The sequence below is a fragment of the Cebus imitator genome, unplaced genomic scaffold (genome assembly GCF_001604975.1).
Source record: "Cebus imitator isolate Cc_AM_T3 unplaced genomic scaffold, Cebus_imitator-1.0 Scaffold143, whole genome shotgun sequence".
In the NCBI taxonomy this organism is placed as follows: Eukaryota; Metazoa; Chordata; class Mammalia; order Primates; family Cebidae; genus Cebus; species Cebus imitator.
Genome location: NW_016107458.1, coordinates 5,076,363 through 5,089,550, shown reverse-complemented (window position 1 = coordinate 5,089,550; position 13,188 = coordinate 5,076,363).

Here is a 13,188-nt window from a genome sequence, read left to right as displayed (position 1 = left end):
TGGCTGAGAGAAGAAATTAGACTTGGGAGGACAAGGAAGAAGGAAAGCAAAAAAAAAAAAAAAATTCTCCACAAATTATATACACTGGCTTACTGTTGAGCTAGATCATCTTAAGGTTTTGATGTTTCTAATTTTGGTCATTGATTCAGAATAATAATTTTCTGCATGAATGAATCATGTTGCTTCATTTTGCTAAGGTCATGTATGGTGTCAGGAGCTTCACTTGACTGCTAAAAACAGAAACTCATAAAACAGTCACTTTTAAAAAGTCATTTGATTTTTCTCACCTACCTGGTATGCTAAAGCGAGACAGCTGAGGGCTGGTATGGTGTCTTTGTGAAGTCATCAAAAACTTAGGCTCCTTCTCTCTGCTCAGTCCTCCTTGGCGTGATTGCCTTGTGTCCATAACATGGCTGCTGGAACTCTAGCCATCCAGCTACATGTAAGGCAGGAAGAAGGTAATAACAACTGCAAAGGGAAACATGCCCCTTTAAAAAGTTTTCCTGGTAGCCAGGCATGGTGGCTCACGCCTGTAATCCTAGCACTTTGGGAAGCTGAAGTAGGTGGATCATTTGAGGTCAGGAGTTCAAGACCAGCCTGGCCAACATGGTGAAACCCCGTCTCTACTAAAAATACAAGAATTTGCTGGGTGTGATGGCACGCGTCTAATCCCAGCTACTCGGGAGGCTGAGGCAGAAGAATCGCTTGAGCCTGATAGGTGGAGGTTGCTATGAGCCAAAATTGTGCGACTGCACTCCAGTCTGGGTGACAGAATGAGACCCTGTCTCAGAAAAAAAAAAAAAAGTTTTCTGGTAATTGACCAGTGAATTTCATTTATGTTCTAATAAGCAGAGCTTACCATATGATCACCACCCAGTTGTAAGGGAAGCTAGGACATTTTTTTAAGTTGGGTATATTAATGTCACAATCAAAATTAGAGTTGCTTTAATAAGAAAGAATAAAATAGATATTAGGTAGGCAACTGGCAGTTTCTTACGCAATCTAAACTCTGTGTAAGCTAAATGGAGGGTTCTGAAAACCAGCCACAAGTGACCCTAAGTCTTTAGTCCTGATGGTGTTATATCATATGATTTTTTGAATCAACTCTATTTCATCCCAGCTTACTGCTGTCCAGCCTAGGCTCTCACTAAGTCTCACCTGAGCCTCCTTACTGGTCTCTTACAGCATCACCTTTCTCAAATCTGCTTTTCACACAACTTCCGAAGTGAATCACCTCAAAAAGTCAAGTCTAGCTGCTTCACCCCTGAGACAGACTGAATTCTTGCTCATAATTTTTCACAACTTCCCTATAAAATTAATTACCACCACCCTCTAGCATGTTACATTGCAGCACCTCCCCTACAGGGGGCAGCTTTTCTACTCTCCCCACTGGTATTGGAAATCGTATTGCAAGCATGTGACTTGCTGTACTAATGCATCTGTGTGCACCTGACAATGTACCCCTTCTCTGAAGAGGTCTCAAAAAGCTTCTGGCTGCCCACTCACCCATCTGTATTTTCCACGCTTCACTAGGAGAAGAGCTTACCTTGAGTAGCTGCTGTTCCTTCAGTCTGAAGACCTGCAGCGTGAAGCAGAGACATGCTCGGAGACTCACAGAGCTGTGTGTGAGAGGACATGACCGTTGTTTAAGCCACTGACTTTTGGGGAGATTTATTGTGCAGCATTACTAATGCAATAGTTAGCAGATACAACTCCCCTGACTAAATCCCTTTGGTGGCATCTCAGCACCTTTCTGTGGAATGAAGCTACATTTCTTAGCAGATCGCATAAGATAAACACAGTCTGATGGTTACCTACTTTTTCAGCTCCACCTCCTACCATACATTGCCTCATATTTCATACTTTTTCAGTTCTAAACTGCCTCTAGCTCCCTGTCAGCATTCAGTATACCTCTGTGCTACACTGATGCTCTTTTCTCATGCATGAAATGCCTTCCTTGCCTTTACCTTCTGAATAACTTCCCACCAGATCCTTCAATAGGCATCATGTTCTCCAGATCCTGGCATAAGCCCTCATTTCCCTGGCAGAGGCAAAGGTGAGTGTCCCTCTCCACTCTCATAACCTCCAGTGCATACCTCTAGTGCAGGACCTAAAATAGAACGCTGAATTATATGAAATATAAGCAAAGGCTCAGACTAATCCAGTCCAATCCCAACAAAAGCATTTAGCTCCAGCTAGAATTTAATAATCTCTTTTCTGCTTTCTCCATACCACACAGATTTTTGTCATGCTCTGAAGAACTGCTTGGTGCCATTAGGGATGCTATTGAGGACATTGCTCATGATGTCCCATAATGCCTTATAAAGACTGCATCTAATCCCTGTGGTTCTTTGGGGTAACTACCTAATTTTCATCCTACGGACACTGAATTTTGCAAATGTTTACGTATTTCTCTTTGCACTGGCTTCTAGGAATTCAGGTCTAAATTTTGGGGCCAACTTTAGTAATTTAGACAAAACTTAACCAATATAATTTGTTGACTAACCTGACTTCCATCAATTTCTTACCTTCAGATTTCTCCCTCAGAATTTCTTATTTTTAACCTTGTGTGCATATATCTTGGCAAGTTACTGCTGACATTTTTAGTAAGGCAGAAAAGAGAGTAAGGAAAGGAAGGAGGAAGGGAGGGAGGGAGGGAGGGACTAAAGCGGAAGAAGGGTCTTGTCTTCAATTATAAACCCTATAATGTTTCCTGACTCTCGTTTACTTTGGTATCTGCTTTGGCTCAGACATGTGTCCCTCCAAGATTCGTATGTTGGAACTTAAACCTTAAGGTGATGGTATTAAGAGGGGGCCTTGGGAAAGTGACTAGGCTATCAGGGCTCTGCCCTCATGGATAGGGTTAATGCCCTTATGAAAGAACTTGAGACAGCAAGTTTGTCCCTTTGTGCCCACCCTTCTCTTCTACCAGGTGGGAACACAGCATTTGTCCCTTTTTGCCCCTCTTGCCTTTCCACCATGTGAGGGCACAGTAAGAGGAGTCATCTGTGAAGCAGAGAGTGAGCCTTCACCAGCCACTGAATCTACTAGACTCTTGATCTTGGACATCCCAGCCCCAAGAACTATGAAACATACATTTCTAATATTTATAAAGTACCCAGTCTAAGATATTTTCTTATAGCAGAAGAGATGGACTAAGATAATGTCTTTTTCCTCTCTTAGCTCCTAAGCTCCCTGAAGACAAGGTCTACTTCCTAACACACAGTTAGCATTCAATAAATACAGGAGGGAAGGAGGAAAGGAAGAAGGGAAGGGAGAACAAGTTTTCCAAGAGCCTTTATTCAGATTTTTTGAAAATCCTTCTTGTTTGGGATGGGTTACCACCCAAACACATACATAAGACTTCTTCCTTTTGAAAATAGCACTACTGTTTATTATATGTTATTTTGGAAATTAGAAGAGTGATATGTCGTTCAGAAAAAGAATTTTAATATTTCAAAATTGTTTAAGTGTATGATAATATGATGCTTTAATAAGTTAGCCTCAAATCTCTGTAAAAATGCACTTCAGGCAATCAGTTTATTTGCTGTTGATGCCAGATATAAGTGATCATACTATATGAACAAGGCTGAGGTTTACCTTATAGTTCTGTGTTGCATCAAATAACATAGGCAGCCATTGAACATCCTATCTTGCTCTATCAAGAACCAATTTCCCAGGCAATACCTCAAAATTCAATAGAAATACATTCGATTTTAGCTTTGTTACCTAATTCTGAGTTGAGATACAGAGAACACGGCCATTGTGTGGAGCTAGTAAGTAGCTGGGAATTCCCCAAAATAACAGAAACCTCTAGTGGTGATGTTACAAATGGATGCCTCCAAAGACACTTTCACTGTGAGCTACTCCCAAAGTGCTTCACTTCATCTAGCCCTACAAACTGAATATTTAGGAGCTTGCTGCCCTTTATCATGTTTTGTTCCCCCAAGTACTATGGCAGAAATGGCTAGGGAAGGGTTTATCTAACCACCAGGAGTACCCAAAGAAGAGAAGTCCAGCCAGCCTGCCTCTCAGATTGATGAAATGCCAGGTGTCTTTTGGCTCATGGAAGCAGCTGTTGTGCCCCCTCCCCAACCGGAGACTCACGGCTACACTCTGTTGGTAGGTTGAAGCATGCATTCCAGAGAGAAAAGCCTGAAGCAGAGGGTACTTTACGAGCCTGTATCTTCTGTCATTTGTAAAGAAAATTGGCACATCTCTGTGTAATAATTCCTAGACCAGTAATGCTCTCTCTACTATTCAGCTTCCTCCCACATCTCTACTGCATTAGACCCTCAATCTTGGCTGCATACTGGAATTACCTGGGGAGTTTAAGATGGCCCCTCACTAGATTTAGTTCATCTAGGGTGCAGCCTGGACACTGGGTACTTCAAAACTCTCCATGTGATTCTAATATGCAGCAATTTGAGAATTACTGTTGTAGATAGTATAGAACACCACCCTGTAGAAATATAATACAAGCCACACATGTAATTTTAAACTGTCTATAACAGTTGCATTTAAAAAGTAAAAACAAGTGATACTAATTTTAATAATATATTTTATTTAACCTAATATATCTAAAATGTTATTTCAACATGTAATCAACATAAACATTATTGAGAAATCTGCACTTTTGTATTAAGACTTCAAAATGGAGTGTGTAGTTTACACTTACAACACATCTCAATTCAGACCAGCCACATTTCAAGTGCTTAGTAGCTACATGTGACTAGTGGCTGCCATATTGCACAGCATAGCTAGAGACTATTTGGGGGATGAGTGGCAAAATGAGGATGGCACCTGTAGTGGACTGAATAATGCCCTCCACCCAAAAGGTACCTACTACCAACTCATCCTTAGAATCTGTGACTGTTATCATGTATACAAAAAAGGACTTAGCAGGTGTGATTACATTAGGTATCTTAAAATGGTAAGCTTCCTTTAGCTTATCCAGATAGGCTCAAAATGCAATTGTATGTTTCCTTATTCAGGTGGGCCCAAAATGCAATTGCATGTTTCTTTATAAGCAGGAGATTTCACAAAGAAGAGGAGAAGGCAAGACCACAGAGGTAAAGACTGGAGAGATGTGGCTGCAAGTCAGGGAATGCTAGCTGCCACCATATCCTGGAAGGCTCAAGGAATGCACTCTCCTTAGAGCCTGCAGAGAAAACCTAGCCCTTCTGTCCTTGACTGGAGCCTCATAAGACTCATTTCAGACTTCAGGCTGCATGTGAGAGAATAAATTTCTGTTGTTATAAGCCACAAAGTTCGTGTCCACAATAAGAAACTAATACAGCACCATTTATAACAAAGCACTACATTTTTATCTGTATTATTATAGTTACTGCAGTCTTTCTCACTTTATACCTGGCAGATGACTATTGATTTTCTTTTTAAAGGGCAGGGATCTGTCTTATTCATGAAGGAACCCTCTGCTTCATCTGGGAACTAAAGTGTTTGCCATAGGAGCATAGTAAAGGTTGTTCAAATGGATCTGAAGCTCCGTCTCTGGGGTGCCTGTATTCTGGTGTGCATATAGGGAAAGCACAGAGGGAAGGCTGCTTCCTGAAGATCTCCATATGGAAGAGCTACAGATCACAAACAACCCACATGGCCATTGTAACGCCTGCCTGCCTGGTCACATGTGTTTTTGAGAGGCCATAACCCCAAGAATAGTGAAGGGAAGAAAATGCTAAAAAGCAGGGGCTGCCTAAGAGGTCGGACTTGCAAGGCAAATTCCCAGCAGACCTGGCCAGCTTCTGCTTGTCCCAGTGCAATCCCACCCCCATTGAATCTGGAATTTTTCAGTCCCTTTCCTAAGATTCCTGAAATAGACATAACGAAGAGCCTCAGAAGTGAAAATGCGTCTTCACACATTTGCTCGAGAAGATTGCTTTTCTCCTAACACAGAAATCAGCTGGCTTGAGGATGTGCAAGTTTGATTAGGGAGTCTGCCCTTGCCTATTTCTCAAAGAGTTTTCAAAGCCTGACAGAATCAGTATCACCCTTAGGATATTTGCTTCAAATGCCCGCCATATAATCAAAAGTTATAAATGATAAACCAAAAGTTGAGGTACACTCATTGCCTTTCAAAACAAAACCTTCCAAGGGGCCATGGTCATTTTGTGATTGGACGAGAACTATCATGGATGAGGCACATCATCTCATGGAACCTTCTATGGAACAAACATTATTATTCCATTTTGCAGAAGAAGAATCTGAGGCTCAGGCCAGACCGATGCAGCTAATGTTGAGTGGTATCCTGGTGATCCCCTTCTTCAGAATAGGCAGGAGTGCTTTGAGGACTGCAGGTGGCTCTCAGGACCCTGCCCTCCTTGGTAGCCTCTAAGGAGTGGCAAAGGAGGCCCTCAGTGGCATATGCGGTGAGATCTAAGTGTTAAGCATTCAGAGTGCAACAAGCCAAGAATGAGAACAGGTTCTGAAGGTGACAGAAAAGGAGTCTCTATGTTTTTGCCACCTGGGAAAACAGTCCCAATTGTAGAATAATTTTCATAGAAGGGAGTCATAACTTGACTCTGGTTTCTCTGGTTGCATCTTCAGAAGTTCCCAAAACATGCTCTTTCCCACTCAGGGATGTTCACACGTGATGCTCTGTGCCTAAGCACCTCTGTGCTGCTGGATGATTCCTACACCTTCATGTCTCAGCCTTAAGAGCATTGCCCCAGAGATACTATCACTGACCAACTTATCTAAAGTACCTACTTCAAACCCTTCCCAATAACAGTATTTTGGTTCTCAGTTCCCACTGTTCCCTTTGGTGGTGGAGGCTTTGATTAAAAATGCACATAGCTATGGAGTGGGGGTTTGCTGGAAAAGGTGACCTTCTTCCAATTTCATGTCAACTTCTGGCTCCTTAAATAGTAGGTTGGCAGTAAGGCAAGGAAGTTGTTTTCCCATTTCTCACTGAGCAGATTGTGAATATTTCCATATGGATTTTCTATTGTTAATGTTATTCTGATTCTTTGTTTTAAACTAAAAATTTGGAATGTACACGACAAAAAATAAAGTACCTACTTCATCTTGAGTTCAACACCTTGTCTGTTTCCTTCATACCACTTATCACTTGCAGTTATTTTCTATTTTGCTTGTTCATATTCTCCTTGCAGCTGTGGAGGGCATGAGGGGAAGAGCTGTGTTTGTGTTATGCCTGACCTGTACTAGGTCCTCAGTAACTCTTTTATTGAATAGATGGATGGCAGGTTTTGAATATTTGCTGATCAGCACTTGCTGAGCTCCTGACCATACTGTGCTTTATCCCAGTACAAATTCCTTGCAGGAACTCTGATTCCATTGGTGAGGAGTGAGCCCCTGGAAATGTGTAACTGAAGAGTGCTTCTGATGCAATCAGTAGAACATGTGGGACCCCTGTACCTTCCTCCTTCACACAATCTTTGTTCTCTTCACAGTGGGAGTCCTGGCAGCAACAATAATTCACACATTCATTTCTGGGTCTTTGGGGTGCCGGAGAGCATCCTATGAATCCCATTTGCATTTATGCCAATTTTCTACCTAGCAGAATGCATGAATGAGATTTTAGGGCTACTGTTACCACCTATACACTGTGAGTAAACACTCCCAAGGAAGGAGAGACAAAGGCCACCACAATCTTTGGGGAATATTCAGAGAGCCAAGGACTTCAGCTTTCTGGAAGACTCTAAGTTCCTTAGAACCTAAAAGCAGCACATATGCTCTGGAAGCTTACAGAAGAACTCATTCTCACAGAAGCTAGACCACCTAAGGGTGGTGAAATCAACTTAACACAGGCTTCAGTGAGGGGAAGCCAACTTTAACAACCCTTTTAGCAATAGTTGGAGAATGAAGCTAGAAATGGCAGTAGTAGGAAGCAGGGGCCCTAGCCACATGGAGGTGGCATCAAATAAAAGAGCAGGAAAGAAATGGAGTACCTGAGAAGCGAACTTTACTCTGGGCCCTAACCATGTGGCCTGTGTTCTGTGGACTGGCAGCATCAGCTTCACTAAAGACCGTGTTAAAAATTCAGAATCTCCATCTCCACTGCCTGGAACTACCGAATGGAATCTGCCTTTGACAAGATCTCCAGATGATTTGCAATCACATCAGAGCTTAGCAAGCACTGACCTAAACCAGTGCCAAATAGAGGCTTGGTGAACTAGAGAAAAATCTCTTAAAATTTAGGAAATTTCTTAGCTTGGGGGAAATTCTACTATGAACTTATCCAAAGCTCAATCACATGCAAGGGTAACGGGACTGGGAACACAAACCCCTGTCTCATTCCTGAGCATCTCAGCTCCTCGAGAAGAGTATAAGCTCATCGGAGTGAGGAAGTGTTCATGACACTTCTTGTTCTCAGAGTACAGCCTTGTGAACAGGAATTGGAAATTTGGTAAGCAGTGACAGGTCAAGTAAAGATACAACTGAAGAGTTGACTGAGATCTGCTTCTGCCATTTTCTCCTAAATATTCTTTGCCCAGGACTTCAGCCACCCGTCCTAAGATGATGTGTGAATATGAAGATCACAAAACTTTAGAAAATGGATCCTGTTTTCGCTTTGATCCTGTTTAGGATGTTACTTTAATCTGCGTTAAGTGCCCCACAGGGAAAGTTACATAACAGTGCAAGAAATTGTGAAACCAATTTGGAAAGAAGCTGAAAGCAAAACAAAAACAAAACATTGGTTCTCTGGTTCATTGGCTTTCATCTTCTCCCTAGGGCGAGAAGAATTCTCCAGCGCCTCATAACATCACTGCTGCTCCTTTACCACCTGTTGTGGATGAACACCAATGACAATTCTTATTGAGGGGCCATATGTCATGTACTGCAAATGTGACCTCACATTTAGCCTCTTGCCAGAATCTGTGTGATATCACAGTGCCCTGAGTTTGTGCAGTTTTTGTGTTTTTTTTTTAAAGAAAATTGATGAACAAAATGGTCCATATGTGTTCACAGTTATTGGGGTACCTCTGTTTATCCAGAGATGTGAGTGTATATGTACATTTTTAATGTGTGAATTCTTGCCTTTATAGCAATTAGAAGAGAAAAGGCCTTGGACAGGGAGAGTAAAACACATGATGAAAATATATAATTACATGCCCATTTTCTCAGGAAAAAAAATAAAATGTATACCAGCCAGGATCTCCAGTGCTTTTTCTTTAAGAAAGTATGCTCCAGAGCATACGATTCTATTTTTTCCAAGAAGTGAGATGTTTAGAAGGAGGGCTCTCATGTTGTGATGACTCTGTCAGGCCTGTAGGTCAGGGTGGAAAGAACCCAGAAACCTGGGCAACCACTTAACTAGAGAAGAAATCCAACCTCTCGTCACCACCTGGTCAGGGGGACATCCAAGTGTCACCTCTGCAGCTCTGTTTTCACACCTTTAAAATGAGAATAACAAGTGTCAGTCATAACTCTTTGTATCAAAACAGTGAAAGGAACATGTTTTGAAAAGTGCCAATTGCCACACTTAAATGCAATGTGTGAGTATTTCCTTACAGAGGTCACTCATCCCTATCTTGCTATCTTTCTCCAACCCAACAAAGGTATTCCAAGGATTCATCACTAATTAACAGAGGAACAAAAGCCTTTAGTTGCTTCCGTCACTCTGAAGTTCCAAGAATCACCCATATTATATAAGTAATGCTAAGACCTAGAGCTTCAAACAACAGTCAAACCCTACACTACACTGGAGTAAAGAGGGACATAATATGCCTAAGGTGTAGTAACTGGCCCCCTTCCCCATTCCTGTACCCCCAACTCCCCAATTACTGCTACAGGCTTAGGTAGTCCATAGGGAACCTTTGGGTGAATTGGCAAAAGGCACCCCTTCCTCAGGTGTTGTCTCAAGTAGTGTATTAGTCTGGGTTCTCCTGAGAAACACAAACAATAGGATACACATACACACACAGAGAGAGGGATGGAGAGAGAGAGAGAGAGAGAGAGAGAGCAGGAGAGAGAGAGATTTATTATAAGTAATTGACTCATGCTGTTACAGAGGCTGAGAAGACCCAAAATTTGCGGTCAGCAAGCCAAAGACTCAGAAAGTCCAGGGTATGATTCTAGCCTGGATCTTCAGGTCTGAGAACCAGAAGAGCCAATGGTGTAAGTTCCAGTGCAAATACAAAAGCAGAAGGCCAATGTCCCAGCCTGAGGAAACCGAGACCACAAATTCTCCCTTCCTCTGCCTTTTTTGTTCTAGTCAGATCTTCAATGGATTGGATGAGGCATACCCATTTTAACAAGGACAAACTGCTTTATTCAACCTTCAGATGTTAATCTTATTGAGAAACATCCTCACAGACACACCCAGAATAATTAACCAAGTATCTGGGCATACACTGTAGCCCAGTCAAATTAACACATGAAATTAACCATCATAAGTAGGATGTATGAAGAGCCACAGCTGTACTCCAGCCCCCACCTGCCTTGGCTAGATACCGTACACAAACACGCACAGTGGCCCTGCCTACTATCTACATTGCAAACTGCTCTAAAAAATGGCCTCCTGTCCTCTCTAGAATCAGGTACCCTAGAACCCTGTCTTTGTGGCTCATTCAACTCATTGTATCCTCCGTTAATCCCACCAGAGATTCTGGACTGATCATGGTTTTGGGCTCCATATACTACCTAAAGATATCACCACCAAGTGATATTTCACTTTACGAATTGTTAGAATGCAGCTACCTTTTAATTTTTTTACCTGTGGCTCCCCAGACAAGCATCTGATTTAAGTGACTAACATAAGTAAGGGCTATAATACTGAACCCTTCTGTTCAGTGGAAGCAGCACAGATGTCCTGGACCAGTGGGTCTGTACAACACATTCAGTCTCCTCTGGGTGAGGAATGAGAGAACAAAATCAAAAAAGAAAAACATCGGGAAGAAGACAAAAGGAATCCATAATGCAAGGAATGATGTAAATGAACAGGGAGATAAACAGAAATAACAACTGAGAAAGGATTCAGTGAGCACTGCGTCCCAGAAATGACATTTGTGCAGAAGTATAGCAAACAGAATGAATCACTGTTTCCCAGCCACAGACACGGTGCTCTCAAGTTCAACACATGTGCGACAATTACGGGTGGAATGTGCAGTGCCTGGAGAAGAGAGGCGTAGGGCTGGCATCAGAAAACAAACAAAACCTACTTTTATTATTTCTCAACAAAAAGGAGAGGTAGAGGAGAGGCATATAAAATTTCCCATATAAGTTTCACATGTACGATGTACAAATGTTTCACAAAGTGAAGGGTTGGAATAAATGGCAGTTCCAAGTGGGTAAAAAAAAGGTTCAGATGCTATTGGCTAAGAAATATAAACAATGCAACCAGGGAAATCTGAGGGAATAGAGTTCTTGCTATGGTAACAGGTTTAGAAACCAAACATGACTCTGATGTGGAAATGCAATTTTTCATGCTAGAAAAATAAGCATAAATTGCCTTGCCTTAAAATATATACTTTCAGTGCTCATCCCTGAGATCTGAAAACCTGGAAATGAATCACAGACCCAAGGAGGCAGAAGCTTTGAGACTGATGAGTGGTAGGTGATTTTTCACACAAAAAATATGGAATTCTGGCCTTTTTACTGCCAAATGGATAGGATAGCTGTCATAGGCAGATGTTTTTGCTGCTAAATCAACAGCTAGTCTTGCAGAAACTGAGCTTAACCATAGTAATTGGGAAACCCAATTTCAGACCAGTTTGTCCAACAGAAATTGTGGACGAAGCTCCCAAATTCCCTTAGTATTTGAGCCTCCACTTAGAGAACCTGGACTTCAATATCCTAATAAGGCATGTCATTACCCCTGTTATTCTCACCAGTCCAGTTTCCTTGGCATGATAACATAAGCAATAATCCCCCTTCATCAACATACTTGTATGTCCAATGTGCATCTGAAACCTAACCCATCCAAACCTGGTCTCCTAATAGTCTCCCAAACTTGTTCTCTCTGCTGTCTTGTCCATCTCAGCAAATAGCAACTATATTCTTCCAGTTGCACAGACCAAACGCCATGAAGTCACCCTCTTTCTCTTATACCCCTCATCATGTCATCTGTAATTATATTGGCTCTACCTTCAAAATACATCCAGAGTTTGATTACTTCATACCCTTTCTACTGCTGTCACCCTGATGCAAGCCACCACAGTCTTTTTCCTGGATGATTATTGTAGCTTCCTAACTACACACCCTGCATCTTTGCCACCCGCCAGCCTCTTCTCAGCATAGGTAAAATATAAATAAGATCATATCACTCCAATATGCAAAACTCGACAATGTCCTCCATCTCAAAATGAAAGCTAAAGTTTACATAATGACCTAAAAGGATTTGCGCTATCTCTTTTCCCATACCTCTAGTACTTGCCTGACCTTATCTCTACTACTTTCTCCCTTGTTCACTCTGCCTCAGACACATTGACTTTGTTCCTTTTCCTTTAATATCACAAGCTCAGTCCTTCCTCAGTTCTTATGGCTGAGACAGGACTTACTGGTTCCTCTGGTGCCTTACCTCATCACTTCCTTCAGATTTTAAGGTCTCAACTTAAACATCTCCCTAAAGGCTTCTCTGGACATGCTACTTGAAATGTAATACCCTTGCCAGTACTTCCAAACCCTATCCAGATATAGATTGGCAGAGAGAGGGAGCGGGGTGGTTCCTCCCAATAGTCTCAGGGTGGAAGTCTACCTAAGGTTCTGCCACATTATAGCTGCACGGTCTGGAACATGTGACCTCCTCGCCAGAGAAGGAGGGAAGAGAGCTTGGAGGTGGCACACTAGCTCTTAAATGCCTGGACATGAAAATGGCACATACCAGTTTCATGCTTAGAAATAAGCATTGGGAGGGAGGATCCAAGATGGCCGTTTAGGAACAGCTCAGGATTGCAGCTCCCAGTGAAAGCACAGAGGGTGAGTGGACGCCGCGTTTTTATTGCCCACAGACTAGGAAATTCACGGGCGGAGGAGCTCCACGGTCGCCGGCGCGGCTGTTTCGGCCAGCATGGCTGTGCCGGCCGGCGCAGCTGCTTTGCCCCGCATGGCTGCTTTGTTGGCGCCCCAGAGTAGTGGTTCTCCGTACAAAATACACCGGTCCGGGGGCCCTTTTGGCTGGCGATTGGAGCCACAGGAAGTCGCCCATTCGTCTGTTTAAAAAGGGGACTGAGCAGAGAACCAGGACAGGAGATTCCAGAGCAAAAAAAA